The 18,092-nt window shown below is 33.3% G+C and overlaps 1 long non-coding RNA gene across 1 annotated transcript in view; it reads right to left on the minus strand.

The window, feature by feature from the left end:
- Positions 1 to 4,710: 4,710 nt before the first annotated feature.
- Positions 4,711 to 18,092, minus strand: part of LOC116421628 — an 85,274-nt gene continuing 71,892 nt past the window's right edge. Inside the window, exon 2 of the long non-coding RNA XR_004232105.1 lies at positions 4,711 to 6,984. This is a non-coding gene — a long non-coding RNA (uncharacterized LOC116421628). The remainder of the gene's footprint in view (positions 6,985 to 18,092) is intronic.

The raw sequence follows: 18,092 nt of genomic DNA on the forward strand, positions 1-18,092 counted from the left end.
AGGTATCCTATTGTATCCAAGGCCATCTCCAATTGTCTTGATCTGTATCTTGACACCTGTCCCAGATGGTTCTGGAAGAGAGAGGTAGGCAGGTGACTTTGCATAGCCCAATAGCATTTAAATCCAATTCACTTGCATGTCATGGCATCACCCTCTTGATGTCATAGTCCTCTTTGAAAATGAAGAACAATAACATGATAGGGGAAGAGGACAGGCGTGAAGAGTAAATAAATTCACCAGGTCCCAGCAGTGCTATAGGGTAAGAACATTGAGGCATGTGGCAAGTTTAAATAGACCACTCCTTAAGTGGATCAGCAAGCTAGATAAAACTAATCTTTCACTTTTAATGTGGTATCCTGTAATCTCTGCAACCCTTTCTCCTGAGCTCTCCTCCTCTTATGATCCTTCAGTTTCTCCTTTAAACTACAAAACTACAAATCTCAGTGGCTCTTACTGTCAATATAGGGTTAGATAAGGAAATGAGGAAGTGAGAAACTATGCTGTGGATTTCAATGCTTACCTCATTATCACACACCAGTGATTCATCCCTACACTGCTATGCTCTTCTATTGATTCCAGCTCTCTATTACTCTTCATCAAAAGTGTGAAAAACTATATCCAGCTCATTCTTTCTGCATAATCTTCCTGAATTTTTCCAGTCATAATCTTTGACTTTTCCATCTCACCTTCCATAAGTCTCCTTTTGACTAAGCAAGCTATCATTCTCCAAACCTCTAAGAACTAGAAGCAGATGAAAGCTTCCATTCCCTATTCATCTCCAGACAATCAATTCTCATTAGTCTAGGGATAAAGATGTAAAGTTTACATGCTACTTATCTACTTTATGATTTTGTCCAGATATATCACTGGCCCTGATAAAAATAATAAATTAATCTGATTTTGTGAATTAAAGATTAAGAGTTTTCTCTAAAAGATACAAAAGCCTATCTGTAGAAAGTACTTATTTGCTATGGTGAATTAGCTAAAATTTATATTTTCTCTTTTAAAAATGGATATAAATTGGATCTCTGAAGCATATATATCACTGACACTTAGAAGTCATTCTTAATTACTTGATGTAGGCAGAGAACTGTGCTAGATGCTGGGAATACAAAGTAAATAAAATACATATCATGAATTCCTGAAGTTTATAATTCAATCAGATAATAAAGTATATCCAAAAGTCAAAAGAAATTAAATTATGCCAAGGGCAGAAAATAATTAGAAGATGATATATATACTAAGAGATGATATAATGATTATATTTTATTTTTCATAGAATTCTATGATTTACAAATAATTTTCCAAAATATGATGAAATATCCTCATTTTGCTTTTAAGGAGATGGTGAGGTTTTTTGTTTTTGTTGTTAACCACACACTGCTGACAGATGTGCATAATATATAACAAATTTAAAATAGGCTAGATAGGGAAAAATGACCTCACCTCTTTAGCTGATCTTTTATTCTGGCTCAAATTTGTTGGCTTATTAAGTCAGAGAGGAGTTTAGAAATCTCTAATCTTAAGTTAGATAATTATTTTCAACAGAGAGCTCTAGCAGACATGGGAATTTAAAAGAAAAGGCAATCTTAGCTTGGCAGCTGTTTGGGTTTTGGTCCTTTCCTTTTTATTACCTGAATTCAGAGATTATGCCTAAAGTTTTTAGCTGACTGGTGCTGATATCAGCAGAGCAACATACAGTTGAGAGAATGTGCTCAATACTTAACCAAGTGTCACCATGAGATCCATGGAGACTGGTAGAGTAATGCTTCAAGTCCAATGAGAATAGAATACTAACACCAACAAAAGATATAGATGGTCCAACGATGTTAAGACATATAAGTGGTTGCTCCATATATGTGTCCTGGCATAACTGTTTCTATGTGTGTTTACCTCATAAGTGATTCCTATTCGTGAAAATTCTCCCCACTGATAGTGGATATATATGTGGGAGTGTGTCCTTGGTTTATATGGAGAATATTTTATTGAAACTTTTCTCAGGGTATTTGACTAAATATATTTGCCTTGAACTAATTATCTTCTGACTAAAAGTTCTTCAGAATCTACTGAGTATTATTGCAGTTTTCATGAAAGAGGGACCATTTATAAGATTTATAAAGTTCAGAATCAGATCTTTTCAGGTCATTTATTCAGACTTTTTTCTTTACAAATGAGGAAAATGAAGTTTAGAGATATAAGATGACTTACACAAAGCCTCATAAAAAGTAGAAGAGCCAGGTTTTAAACTTAGACTATTTGACTTCAAATTCAATCTGATTCTGAATTCTATATTCTTTCTCCTAACCAACATTGGCTTTGAACTGAGCTTTATTGAATCAGTAGGAGAGATTTTTTTCCTATAAAGGAATAGAGGAAAGAAAGGAACAATAGTAGGAAGATGTAGGACATGTTTAATGTGATAAATTGCTCTTTTTGGCTGCAACATAAAAGGAGATAAGGACAGGAAGGACTGATTGGTACCACATCACAAAAGGCCTTGAATGGAAAAAATGAATCTTTATTTTTCTAGGAGAGGTAGTTCATGGAATGTTCTTAAGCAAGTAGAGAGGCATGAAGGGTGCTAAGTGGTTTCTTTTGATAATTCTAATTACAATACCATGCTTTAATTTGGGAATTGGGTAGGATGAGATAAAAACCCTTTGGGCCAGTTATAACCTCAGCAGTAGCTTCATAACTTCTTTCATTGTACCAAAAATTTATCTGTTTTTTTTTTGTTTGTTTTAATTCTTATAATGTGATGCTGCTGCTGCTGGAAACAATAAAAATAAAAGTACAAAAAAGTTATGTCCTAAATCCCAAGTCCAACTAATGTAACAAGCAAGATGTTCTAAGCCCTAAAAACTTTGTTTCAAGTTATTTATTTATTTAGCAAAGTAGTTATACTTCTTTGACTTATGGGGGGGAATCAATCAAAAGAGTAAGATAAATAGAAATAATTCATATGCATACTAATTGAAGTAATCAGTCACCCAATCCAGGGCATAAATTAAGTGGGAAAAAATCTAAAGGAAAAAGTTTTAAGCCATAGACTGAAAGCAGATAGTGCATTGTATTGGAATTCACTAAAAAAAATTAGGCATACTTCTGGTTCTATGCATATTCAGAGTAAATTCCAGCATCACTAATACTCTTTGTAGTGAAAGGCCTTGCTAAGATCTTCTAACTTTACTCTGTGCTCTTTCAGCTGGACAACACAACTTTCCGTAGACCTTTGATAAGCCCTAAAATTGAGCAGGACAGTTCTTTTCCATTTCCTAGGTGAAGGGTCAGGGAATGACTGGGGTATACATTCACAAAAATAAGACTTTGACCTGAAGATATTCATGATTTTTGATGCAGGTTTTTGAAAATTAAACTATGGTTTGTATTTGAGCATGGCATAGCTAATCCACCAAACTGAATAGAGAAGACTTATAGATACACTTTTCCCTGACTATATGTGGCTAATGACACTTATGTGAGACATTACTAATTATTGGTGAAACTTTAGCACATTTAGCCAGTATAGGCCATAACTGTTTTTCATGACTATCTTGTCCCTTTAAGCCTGTCTCTTTGTCAGAAGGAAGAAGACAAAAGGAGAACATTCCCTGAATTGATAATAAGCAACAAACTTCCAACTCCCCAGATAGTCCCTGATGAGAAGATATAATGATTCTCTCCTTCACTGTACTAGGCAAATGGAAGGTCTAGGTCCCTCTCTAAGCTAGATTAAGGACAAAGCTACATGATATAGTAAGGAAACGTATTATTTTGTGGGGATAAGGACCTCTAAGACATGCTGATATATGATCCTAGATAAATCACTTACCTTTTCTGGGCTTCCACTTCCTTATCTGTAAAATAAAAATGATAGGAATAATTACACTACTTATTTCCCAGGATTGTTATGAGGAAAGTGCTTTGTAAATCTTTTAAGAAGTGATTAAAATGAAAGTCGTTAATAATATAAATGAGTTTCTTAAGAACAGAAGACTAGTTTACATTAAATTTTACTACATTAACATGATGTAAAAGTGTATGTATGTGAAGAATGAAGGAAAAAACATAGTGGAAAGAGATCAAAAATGTTCATCTCAGTTTTTACATTGGTGAAATGGTAGGCAAGTACCTTTTCCCTTTTAAGCCCAAATTTCTTTATCTGTTGAATGGAAATAATAAAATTTAAACCCTCAAAGGGTGGTTGTGTAAAATGGAAATCACGCACAAATTTGATTAATTGTTTTTATATAAAACTGAATTCTGGATATTCAGAAGTAACTGGTCAACACTCCAGGTAGAACAGTATCTTTATCATAGATTCTTCAGATAGAAGTAGTACTTTCCAGGTGAAAACCCTCCCCAAAATACTCTCCCCCAAAATTAAGCTCATCAAGACTTAAATTACTTCTATAAAGTGAACAGAAAGATGCTTCCATCCTAATTCCACATCCCTCTCCCATAGGGAAAAATTAATATTCATTTATCAGTTGATAATTTCAAGAGAAAAAGGACAATTGGAACCCATTTTAGAATGTGTGCTGAAATTGAAAATCATTATCAAATCAATTGCAAAGTGTTAGAAGTCATTTAATCCAGACTCTCCTATTCCAAATATGATTTTCTCCTGCAACAACCTTAATGTTGCTGATCTGGCTTCAAAATATCACATGAGACTTGTGTTGGAAAAAAAAATAATGATATGCATAGTTATTTTTTTCCCATTGCACCTTTATTTATTTATTTATTTTTACTGTAGTTTGCCATTAGCATTTTTACACACTTTCCATAATCATATCACATGACCCTCCTTTGCTCTTTCAATCCTATTCCTAATCAGTCTTTATGAATACTGCTGCTGATTTTCATGCTATTCAATATTCATATTGTTCCCTGGGTTTGGGTTGGTTTGGAGTGAGAAGAGTCAGCCCTTGGTAAAATTGCGAAGTAGGTGAAACTTGTCTTTTAAGCCTGTCATATCCCCTTTCTGGACCTTTTCTTGTTCTAGGTACCAGATGTTGGATTTCTTTTTTTTGTTATTGTTGTTTTGTTTTGTTTTGTTTGTTTTACATCACCCAGGATTTGTTAGGAGAAAAGACATTTATACCTTAGAATGAATTAGTTGAAGACTGAATTACAGAATCTTAGAGTGAGAGATTATTTAGTTCAATCTCTTCTATGTGTCAAAATTCCAAGAATATTTGTATTTTAAAAAAATCCAGATTAGGGTAAGAATCCAAAAGAAAAACTATCTCCAATGGTAGAATAGTAGGTGTGTTTCATTTGTTAGATGAATAATTTTTGGGCAGGTCTTTCCTCCCTAAAAATTTTACTATGTAAATAATTGTTAATTTCACTTATATGGAAGGCCAGTCTTAAGTGAGAGTGAAGTGCCATTCTTATGGAATATTCTTATGTATTCTAGGAGAGATTGGGCAATTAATGTCAATATATCCAAATTTTGTCAGAGAACAAACTTCTGGGATGTGAAATCAGGCAATTTACAAATATATGTCAGGGCATTAGTGGGTACCATTTAATGCAATGGAGAAGTCATTTATGTAAATGGTCCCCTGAGTGAGTTAATATATGCCCCATGGTGCTTAGAGACCTCTTAGGGAGATTATTGGCAGGATTTGGCTGACTATCTCTATTTTAAAATTAACCTATTTCCTTTTTTACCATTCTTCTTGCAATGTCCTGATATATCTGACTGACTTATCTCAATGTATCTGTAATTTAAATCATGATATGATAAATTGGTTATTGTGATGATGGAATTATAAATAACTCTATTAAGAATTAGATGTTATATGAGTACTTTCTTTAAAAAAATCAATTAAAGATTGGATCTTTAAACAGTCATGTTTCTTCCAGCAGTCTTCAGTGTTTGTTTCTGATTGACCCATCACACAGACCTTGTTCATGCATAATCTTCAGTCAAAATAGCATGCATCTCAGGTCTGCATGCCCATAATATTTTTATATTTCTTACAGTTCCATAAAAAGCCTCACCATAGACTGCTTCATCTGAAGTCATGCACTAATCAAGGCTGAGGTTGATACTGTTTTAAAATGGTTTGGAACAAAAGAAGTAAAAGAGATTAAAGAGGCAATAAATAGAGTCATAACTTCTATAGGAAAGGACATATCATCAAGGGATCATTTCAGAAAACCAAATCAAACTTTGGACATCCAAGGGGATCTCTCTAGATGTTTGGTCCATGCTAATAAAAATAACACATTTATTAAAAATAGAAATTTGTAAATACCACCATGAACTGATATATATGTCAGACCAAAGAAAAAAAAAGAAAAAATATTCTCCCCCCCTCCCCCGATCCTCTCAGTAACAAACCTAAGACTCGTGGTATTAATGGGATTGTTGATAAATAATTGGTCTAAAATCACTCCCACTATATGAATTCTTCAGTTATGGGACAAAGAAGCTCAAAAAGTTTGACCAGTGGTGAAGACAGTGTTGATTTTTGAGAGGACACAATCTGTGTTCACATAGTCCTATGTTAGATGTGTTAATGCACTGTTCTGCTTGACCTCATAAATCCCATCAGGCTTCTGCTTTGGTGATTCCTTACACCCATTAATCCATTGTGCTTTTGTGTCTGCTATCTGCAGATTGGTGTGTTCTGTTGATGATCTGTTTGAAGACTTCAAAGGGTCATTTGATCTTGCAGGATGTGGACAGCTATGATGTTTGGGCTTCACTTCAGAACCAATTTCTTTTCCCTGCAGAAGTCTGCAGTGTCTCAGCAGAAAGATCCCTCTCTGTTCTGTCCTTCACAAAGTTGTGTAAATATACACAAAGATGATGACAATGAGGTTTAGGATGGTCCCAATAATTCCTAGCATTGCCAGGATACTTTCTTCTTTGTTTTCCTTTTCTTGGCTGCCTCTGTCTTCTTCATTACCACTAGTGATTACCATCTTGGTGGCCAAGTTCTTTATCCTCCTCCTTAGGTTAATCTGGAATCATAAAAAAATCAAAGGACATTACTTTTTTGCTAAAATTTTTACGTGGCTAAACATACTCAATAATTATGTTCAGTCCATGCAAGAATATTGGATAGAAAACTCTGTAGAGTAACTGGAAGTAGTGATGGAAGCTAAGAATGGGAGGAGAAAGTAAGTAAAGTTGGGAGGAAAGAATGAAATCTTGAAAAAATTTGAAGACATTTTTTTAATATATATGTATACACACACACACACACACACACATATATATAGAGAACACATACATACACACACATTCCTAGACCCATAACTTTATTGACATAGAGAAATCTCATTCAGAATACAGATTAACTGTTCTGCAACTTAAAGTCTTAGTTGCCTGGTTAAGTAAATGGCCTCAATTTTGTCATTTCTGAATGAAAAAACTCTAAATACAGTAACATTGTGAGTCAGATCTTCCCCTAAAGTTGTTTTTTAAGGAGCTATTTATTTAAGAGGGATGTATAGTTCCTTAATTATGTGTCCCTGTAGGAGCCATATGTGCTAGATTATTCTTTAACATGTCTTGGCCGTAGAAAATTCTGAAAGATTTGGCTATTGGTGACCAGGGCCACAAAGTCATTGACATCTTCAAACTGGAATGTCCCTCAATTTTCTTGGGACCACTTGCAACAGAAGTAGTGTGAGTTTGGCAGTAAGACTGTGTTTGTGACATATTACTGCTATAACTAAAGAAAAGAACAAGGAATAGCTTATATCTGAAAATATTTTCAAATTACTGTGACTCAAATGAATTTAGTCTGTTGAAACTATTTGTTCAAAATTCTCTATATTGCATTTTGATGGAAGAAGACCAGATTGTTATTACTAAGAAATTTAAGAAGTATAAATCATAACAATTTTCAAAGTAATATCCTCAGAATCTGGAAATTTATAAAATTGTATAATTAATTCAGGCCATAAGTTTGGGTATTTTGCACATTATTTTCAATATGTCTGTTGAGGTGGGTAAAGAGTAAGAGCTCTTTCATAATCATTATCTAGGAAATGCAAAATATATTAAAGGGTCGCAAAACTTACTTCAAAAACTTGAAGAGACTTTGGAATCACACAAGTCATAGAATTTCAGAAGTCAGAAAGGACCTTAAACATCATCTGACCTATCCCACCATTTTAAAGAGAAGAAAATGAAACTCAGAGAGGCGAACTGATTTGCCCAAGGTTTCACCTAATGCACAGTGAAAGAACTTGGGAGTAAAACTCTAATATTGTGCTTCCTAGTACAACATCCTTTCTCCTACATTACAGGGATATTAATAGACATAGGTCTATTGTATTTAATGTACATCTCTAACTAAAGAAGACTTATTTGTTGGGATGAAGACATCACTCTTCACACCTGCTTGTTTTCTGCAGTTATTATCTCATTTCTTCTGCTTGAAAACAAGCCACATTCATACCACCCAGATATTTTTTCTTATATTTTGCTCAAAACTTCCCCTTGAATTCCTGAGTCCTTGAACTTAATCCTTTCTCTTCTCTCACTTTCCTATTACTCAAACTGATCAATAGAACTCTATCTAAAAGAAACTTCAATGATCTTATAATTCAACCCCACCCCTTATTTTTAGATGAGAAATAATCGATTTTATAAAGAATAATTGATTCAGAAAATTGACTTTTTGAGTAGTATTTCAAAGACTAAGGAAGCTTTATACTGAATATTTAACCAATTAATAAATATTTATTAAGCTCCTACTATGTGCCAGGCATTGTACTTAATGCTGGACAAACAAAGAAAAGCAAAAAAACTTCAAGAAACTATGGTTCTCTGGAAACCAGATACATGGTGCAGTAGAAAGAGCACCAGCCCTAGAACTAGGAGGACTTGAGCTCAAATCTAGCCACAGATACTTAGTAGCTGTGTGACTCTGGGCAAGTTACTAAACCTCGATTGCCTCCAAAAAAGAAAAAAGAAAAAAAGAAGCTAACAATCTAATATGAAATTGATTATTTAATATATACAAAATTAACTTAAATCATTAATATATACAAAACAAGCTAGATGCAGGATAAATAGGACATAATTAACATATAGAAAGTACTAGGATTAAAAGAATAGGGAAGATTTCTAATATAAGAAGAAATTTTAGTTGGGAGTTAAAGGATTCTAGGAAGATCAGTAGGCACAGCAAAGGAAAGAGCACATTCCAGTCATGACGGACAGTCAGGAAAAAAATGTGTCAGCGATTATAATGTAAAACTGAAGGCATTTAACAGTACCTCACATTTTCAAAATTACTCTCAAAGAGACAGAATGATGAGTAATCTTTTCTATTATTCCTGTTGAGACTAGTGATTTCCATTCTAACTACATATTAACCTGATTTTTAAAAATTAAATTAGTCCAAAAGTTTCATGTAGAAATAGGAAATTTAAAATAATAGTTTTTTTTTTCCAAAATCAAGTGAAGGTGGCCTAGCTGTACCTGATCTAAAACTACATTATAAAGCAGCGGTCACCAAAACCATTTGGTATTGGCTAAGAAATAGATTAGTTGATAAGTGGAATAGGTTAGGTTCACAGGACAAAATAGTCAACAACTATAGCAATCTAATGTTTGACAAACCCAAAGATCCCAACTTTTGGGATAAAAATTCACTATTTGACAAAAATTGCTGGGAAAACTGGAAATTAGTATGGCAGAAATTAGTCATGTACCCATACTTAACACTGTACTCCAAGATAAGATCAAAATGGGTCCATGATTTTGGCATAAAGAATGAGATTATAAATAAATTAGAGGAACATAGGATAGTTTACCTTTCAGGCTTGTGAAGGAGCAAGGAATTTGTGACCAAAGAAGAACTAGAGATCATTATTGATCACAAAATAGAAAATTTTGATTACATCAAATTAAAAAGCCTTTGTACAAATAAAATTAATGCAAACAAGATTAGAAGGGAAGCAGTAAACTGGGAAAACATTTTTACAGTTAAAGGTTCTGATAAAGGCCTAATTTCTAAAACATATAGAGAATTGACTCTAATTTATAAGAAATCAAGCCATTTTCCAATTGATAAATGGTCAAAGGATATGAACAGACAATTTTCAGATGATGAAATTGAAACTATTTCTACTCATATGAAAGGGTGTTCCAAATCACCATTAATCAGAGAAATGCAAATTAAGACAACTTTGAGATACCACTACACACCTGTCAGATTGGCTAAGATGACAGGAAATAATAATGATGAATGTTGGAGGGGATGTGGGAAAACTGAGACACTGATGCATTGTTGGTGGAGTTGTGAATGCATCCAACCATTCTGGAGAGCAATCTGGAATTATGCCCCCAAAGTTATCAAACTGTGCATACCCTTTGATCCAGCATGTTACTACTAGGCTTATATCCCGAAGAGATACTAAAGAAGGGAAAGGGACCTGTATGTGCCAAAATGTTTGTGGCAGCCCTTTTTGTAGTGGCTAGAAACTGGAAAATGAATGGATGCCCATCAATTGGAAAATGGTTGGGTAAATTGTGGTACATGAATGTTATGGAATACATTGTTCTATAAGAAATGACCAGCAGGATGAATACAGAGAGGCTTGGAGAGACTTACATGAATGATGCTGAGTGAAATGAGCAGAGAACCAGGAGATCATTAAACACTTCAACAACAATACTGTATGAGGATGTATTCTGATTAAAGTGTATATTTTCAATAAAGAGGAGATCTAATTCAGTTCCAATTGATCACTGATGGACAGAATCAGCTATACCCAGAGAAGGAATACTAGGAAATGAATGTGGACTACTTGCATTGCAGAAGGTTATTTTTAACCTTCTGAATCCAATTCTTCTTGTGCAACAAGAGAACTGTATGGTTCTGCACACATATATTGTATCTAGGATATGCTATAACATATTTAACATGTATAAGAATGCCTGCCATTTAGGGGAGAGGATAGAGGGAAGGAAGGAAAAAGTCGGAACAGAAGTGAATGCAAGGGATAATGTTGTAAAAAAAATTACTCATTATTCTGTCAACAAAAAAGTTTTAACAAACAAATAAATAAAATAATAGTTTTTTCAATTCACGCCTACAAGCAGGCTCTTAGCCATCTGTAAGGATATAAGGGTATAGCCTGTTGGACCACTAAAGGAAGAAGCTAGATAAGCCCAAATCCCCTGATTAAGATTTGAAAGAATGGCCCAAAGCTCTTTTTTGCTTATTGAAATAAGTTTCAATATCAACTGGCCCTGCATAAATCAGCTATGCATAGTCCCTGAACTTTGACCAGTCTAATAGATTTGAAATCCACTCCCTTCTCTTAATGTTTGATCCTGCTTGACCCATATAAGAACCCTATCAAATCCAAAGCAAGGATCCCAAGGGACATGACCTGTTTCCATTTACTCTGAATGATTCTCATTGTGTAATTATTTTCCCCTCAATAAGTTATTTTTTCTTGGCCTGTATTCTGCTATTGGGTGCTCCACCTCCCCCAAGTCAGTTTTCTCATTTAGAAACATTTGCTGTTGTTCAGGACTAGAACTAATGATGTTGGAAACCTTCCCTATTTCCCAAGCCCAAGTAGGCCTGGGAACCATGTTCCTCAATAGTAATATCAATTCCCTTCTCCTTGACATCAAGGTTGTGACTGGAGGACAGCTAGAACCACTTACTCCAAGAACTCTTTCCCTGGCAATAGAAGGAACAGTTAATGGAAATTATTGATAATCTTTTTACTGTACTTTGAAACCCCTAATCTCTCTTAATCTACATTCAGAATCCCTTTCTCTTATGAGGGGATATGGTAGTGTGGTTAAAAATAGTAGCACAGATGATATTTACCATGCTTTGTAATTCATTGACAGACTCAATTTAGTAATAGCCTTGTTGTGAGATCCTTATCAAATGCTTAACAAGGGACATACTAGTTGAGAAACTGGATCATATAAATGGTCAAAGGATATGAACAGACACTTTTCAGATGATGAAATTGAAACCATTACCACTCATATGAAAGAGTGTTCCAAGTCACTATTGATCAGAGAAATGCAAATTAAGACAACTCTGAGATACCACTACACACCTGTCAGATTGGCTAAGATGACAGGAAAAGATAATGATGAATATTGGAGGGAATGTGGGAAAACTGGGACACTGATGCATTGTTAGTGGAGTTGTGAACGAATCCAACCATTCTGGAGAGCAATCTGGAATTATGCCCAAAAAGTTATCAAACTGTGCATACTCTTTGACCCAGTAGTGCTACTACTGGGCTTACATCCCAAAGAGATACTAAAGAAGGGAAAGGGACCTGTATGTGCCAAAATGTTTATGGCAGCCCTGTTTGTAGTGGTTAGAAACTGGAAAATGAATGGATGCCCATCAATTGGAGAATGGTTGGGTAAATTGTGGTATATGAATGTTATGGAATATTATTGTTCTGTAAGAAATGACCAGCAGGATGAATACAGAGAGGCTTGGAGAGAATTACATGAACTGATGCTAAGTGAAATGAGCAGAACCAGATCATTATATAACTCAACAACAATACTGTATGAAGATGTATTCTGATAGAAGTGAATTTCTTTGACAAAGAGACCTAATTCAATTTCAATTGATCAATGATGGACAGAAGCAGCTACACCCAAAGAAAGAACACTGGGAAATGAATGTAAACTGTTTGCAGTTATGTTTTTCTTCCTGGGTTATTTCTACCTTCTGAATCCAATTCTCCCTGTGCAACAAGAGAACTGTTCGGTTCTGTACACATATATTGTATCTAGGATATACTGTAACATATTTAACATATATAGGACTGCTTGCCCTCTAGGGGAGGAGGTGGAGGGAGAGAGGGGAAAAATTGGAATAGAAGTGAGTGCAAGGGATAATGTTGTAAAAAATTACCCTGGCATGGGTTCTGTCAATAAAAAGTTATTATAATAATAAATCAATAATAAATAAAAAAGAAACTGGATCATATTAATATTGATTTAAACATGAAACCAGGAAATAGAAGGATGTGGCAGATAAATGGAAGAATGGTTGATGAGTCCTCCTTGGAGAGACAAATAATGGAGTTGGTTTTATTGTTCATCAAAAGATACTTATCCTCCAAACAAAGGGTTTTTAAAAATTGGATCTATAGATACCCAAGGAATCTTTGAATAGAGTTCAAAAGGTCTGTGGATTTAGATAGGGAAGATAGTACATTTTTATTGTCACTAACTTCTAATTGAAACCTAAAATTTAGCTTTTCCTTATTTCAAATTTTGTTTTCCTCAATGCCCCAATTTGGTAACAACTTTTAGTCTCAGATTTCAAATAACACTGCATTTTCTAATTCTTAAATTTACTTATTATGTTACATATGTAGAGAAATCTCTAGTTATTTTATCACCCTAATAATCTGTAAATTCTTTGAGGGCATGCTCTAGAGACAATAAGAACATGAGAACTATTTGTTGTTTTGTATGTCAATTGACAAGATCAAATTAATTTTGTTTGTAATGACTATTATAGTTTATAAAAACCAGTTAAAAGGAAGGAAACCAAATTTCAGAAGAAGAGAAGAAAGATAGTTTTAGTCTTTCTAAAATTTAACTTCCGGAATTTAATCGACTATTTAAAAAGGAAGGGTGAATTTCCATTTCAATTGGCAGACAGTGGAGCAATCCTTGTCATTGAACTTCTACTAATTTCCTATGTGACTTATAGAAAGTCATCTGATCCATTTAACCTCCTTTTTTTGTAAGTTAATCAATTATAAGAAGAAACAATTCTATAAGATAGATAATATGAGCGTAATTATCTCTATTTCCTGTATAATGGAACTCTTCTCTTCTCTTTACTTCCTCCCTTCACATTGATACTTGTATAAAAATTCTCTGCCTGTTTTAGGAAGTCATATGGAAACCTTGGGATCTAGTCTTTAGACATATACATGTCATTGACAAAAAGCTTCTGCCTAGATGGTGAGACAGAAGAAGTAAGGATTAGAAGAAAGTTTCTAGCAAGTTTCCTCTTGGTTAGAGCTTTTCAAGTGACAATATAGGTTTCCAGTAAGGAGTGGAGAAAAATAATTTTTCTCTACCATGATGTAACGGTAATCCCAGTGATACTTTCCATTTGAAGCATGGACTCAACAAGGAGGCTTATATCAAAGCTCCTTGCTCCTTTCTTTCAATAAGTGGCTTCTAGACTATTTTAAGATTTTGGTAGATAAAGCATTTGACATGATACAATAGCCATTCTTATTAAAACACTAGAGAGCATAGGGATGAATGGAGTTTTTTTTTGTAAAATGATAAGTAACATCAATCTAAAACTATCAGAAAGCATCATATATAATGGGGATAAACCAGAACCATTCCCAATAAGGTCAGGGGTGAAGCAAGGTTGTCCATTATCACCACTGATATCCAATATTGTATTAGAAATATTATCTTTTAGCAATAAGAGAAGAAAAAGAAATTGAAAGAATTAGAATAGGTAATGAGGAAAAAAATTATAATTCTTTGCAGATGATATGATGAAATACTTAGAGAATCCTAGAGAATCAACTAAAAACTACTGGAAACAATTAACAACTTTAGCAAAGTTGTAGGATATAAAATAAATTCACATAAATCATCTGCATTTTTATGTTACAAGCTCCAACAGCAAGAGATAGAAAGAGAAATTCCATTTAAAATAACTGTAGATAATATAAAATATTTGGGAGTCTATCTGCCAAGATAAAGACAGAAACTATATGAACACAATTACAAAACACTTTCAATACCTAAACAATTCGAAGAATTTCAAATGCTCATGGGTAGACTGAGCTAATATAATAAAAATGACAATTCTACCTAAATTAATTCACTTATTTAGTACCATCCCAATAAAACTTCCAAGAAATTACTTTATAGAGCTAGAAAACACAATAACAAAATTCATTTGGAAGAACAAAAATTTCAATGAAATTAATGAAAATGCAAATGAAGATGACCTAGCTGTACCAGACCTAAAACTATATTATAAAACAGTGGTCATCAAAACCATATAGTATTGGTTAAGAAATAGGTAGTTGATCAATAAAACAGGTTAGGTTTATAAGACAAAATAGTCACTAACTGTAGTAATCTAAAATTTGATCAGTGCAAGGATTTCAGCTTCTGGGATAAGAAATCACTATTTGACAAAAACTTCTGGGATAATTGGAAAATAGTATGGTAAAAACTAGGCATTGACCAACACCTAACATTCTATACCAGGATAATGTTGAAATGGGTTAATGATTTAGACATAAAGGGTGATACTATTAAGAAAATTAGGAGAACAAGATATAGTATATGTCTTACATCTGTGGAAAAGGAAGAAATTTGTGGCCAAAGAAAAACTAGAGAACATTATGAAATGCAAAATTGATAATTCTGATTATATTAAATGAAAAAAAAGTTTTTGTACAAACAAAATCAATGCAATCAAGATTAGAAGAAAAGTAAAAACTGGGAAATTTTTTTATATCTGAGGGCTCTAATAAAGGCCTAATTTCTAAAATATGTAGAGAATTGACTCAAATTTATAAGAATACAAGAAATTTTCCAATTGATAAATGTTCAAAGGATGAACTGACAATTTTCAGATGAAGAAATTAGTCATTTCTAGTCATATGAAAAATGCTCTAAATCACTATTGATTAGAGAAATACAAATTAAGACCACTCTGAGATATCACTATACACCTTTCAGATTGGCTAAGATGACAGAAAAAGATAATGGTGCATGTTGGATGGGATGTGGGAAAACTGGGACACATTGTTGGTAGAGTTATGAACTGATCTAACCATTCTGGAGAGTAATATGTAATTATGCCAAAGGGCTATCAAACTGTACATACACTTTGATCCAGCAGTGTCTATACTGGGCTTGTATCCCAAAAAGATCATAAAAAATGGAAACGGCCCATATGTGCAAAAATGTTTGTGGCAGCTCTTTTTATAGTGTCAAAGAACTGGAAAATGAGTGTTTGCCCATCAGTTGGGGAATGACTCAGTAATTATGGTATATGAATGTAATGGTATATTATTGTTCTTTAAGAAATGATCAGCAGAAGAATTTCAGAAAGTCCTGGAGAGACTTGCATGAACTGATGTTAAGTGAAGTGATTAGAACCAAGAGAACATTGTACAGAGCAATAGCAAGATTATGCAATGATCAATTCTGATAGACGTGACTCTTTTCAACAATGAGGTGATTCAAGCCCATTCCAAGAGACTTATGGTGGAAAGAGCCATCTATATCCAGAAAGAGGAATATGGGGACTGAATGTGAATCACGACAGTATTTTCACTATTGCTTGCTTTTTTTTTCTTTCCCATTTTCCTCCTTTTGATCTGATTCTTCTTGTGCAGCATAATACGTGTAGAATTATGTTTAGAAGAATTGCTCATGTTTAACCTATATAGGATTACTTACCATCTAGGGGACAAGGTGTGGAAGGTGGGGGAGAGAAAAATTTGGAACACAAAGTTTTGCAACAATGAATGTTGAAAATTATTTTTGCACGTAGTTTGAAAATAAAAAGGTATTAATAAAAAATGGGAAAAAATAAAAAGATAAAGATCCTGGAAATTGGTAGCAAGAGCTGGAATGGTTGTAGTTGTATCAATAGGAGCAGAAAGCAGCATTAATTTGACATCAAGGAAACATTAATTATCAGAAAGATGACCACCACAAAGAAAATCAAGCTTCACTTTTTGATAAAACAATACTTAGTGCAAAAGTAAATTTTTTTAAATGAACAACTTCATTATGTTTTGATCAGGCTTGTGATCTTTCTAGCTAAATGTATATATAGTTACTAGTGACGTTACTAAATTCTTTTAAATGCCATTTTAATGCATACTGTGATTTTTAAAAAAGAATTAACATTGTTTTCTGTGTAAGAACAAATGACTTATTCCATAGTAGATTTATATGTACTGGATATCTCTCATTTCAAAATCTTCTCTCTTTTTGGGACCCCCGTAGACTTTTAAACCATAACTATTATTATAGTTAGCAATAATCTCTTGGACTACGAAGATGAGACTACCCTGAAGAATGGTCAAATATTTTGAAACTTGAATCTGAGCAAACTATAATGGCTGGGTAAATGTCTTATCATTCTTTGATATTTCCTTCTTATTCAGATACCTTGTATTTTATCCTTTAATTCCCTCATTATGATATTGCTTCCAACACCAATAAGTTCTCTGTATACTTAATCTAATTTGACTGCTTTCCCCAAATTTGAAAATTTAGTACTATTTCTTTCTTCTCTAAGTTCATCAGAAACTGTGATATTAGGGTTCAAGTGGTTGCATTATCCTTAATTTGTATTTCTCTAATCAATAGTGATTTAGAGCATTTTTCATATGACTAGAAATGACTAATTTCTTCATCTGAAAATTGTCGGTTCATCCTTTGACCATTTATCAATTGGAAAATAAATAAAATTATTATTTAAATGTCCTTTTATTTCTATAAAGAATATTTTATATTTTTGTATTTGACTGTATTCTGATTTTTTTTTACTACCATGAGTTTTGAGTATGTCTTGATAGATTATTTTTCAAATATCCTAACATTTTATATTTATTTAAATGGAATTAATTTTTTGCATCTTCATTTGGTTTTTGTTAATAATAATGTAAGGAATAGAGACTGAATCTGTTATTTCATTAGTTTAGGAAATAAATTAACTTTTATCAATTCAGATCAGCTCTTTTTCTACATTTTAGGGTCTTAAAGAAATTTTGGGGATTGCTGACTTGCTCAGGATCCCAAAATCACTGTGTGTCAGAGAGTGACTTTGCCTCTCATTGTCCCAGGAAACGCTTACAATAAATGCATTGATAGTGTTCTGTCTTCTAGGAGTTGTCTATATTAACATGCAGTTTCTATCTGTAGACCCATTAAAGATATACAGAGAATTGATACCAAGAGTCATTGCTCAATAAGATAAATGACAAAAGATGTGAACATTCTTTTTAAGTAGAATTGCAAATTAAATTTAAATAATTTTAGTTTTTACCTTATATAATGAAAACTAACAAAAATTAATACACGATATATATTC

The sequence above is a fragment of the Sarcophilus harrisii genome, chromosome 2, assembly GCF_902635505.1.
Source record: "Sarcophilus harrisii chromosome 2, mSarHar1.11, whole genome shotgun sequence".
NCBI lineage: Eukaryota > Metazoa > Chordata > Mammalia > Dasyuromorphia > Dasyuridae > Sarcophilus > Sarcophilus harrisii.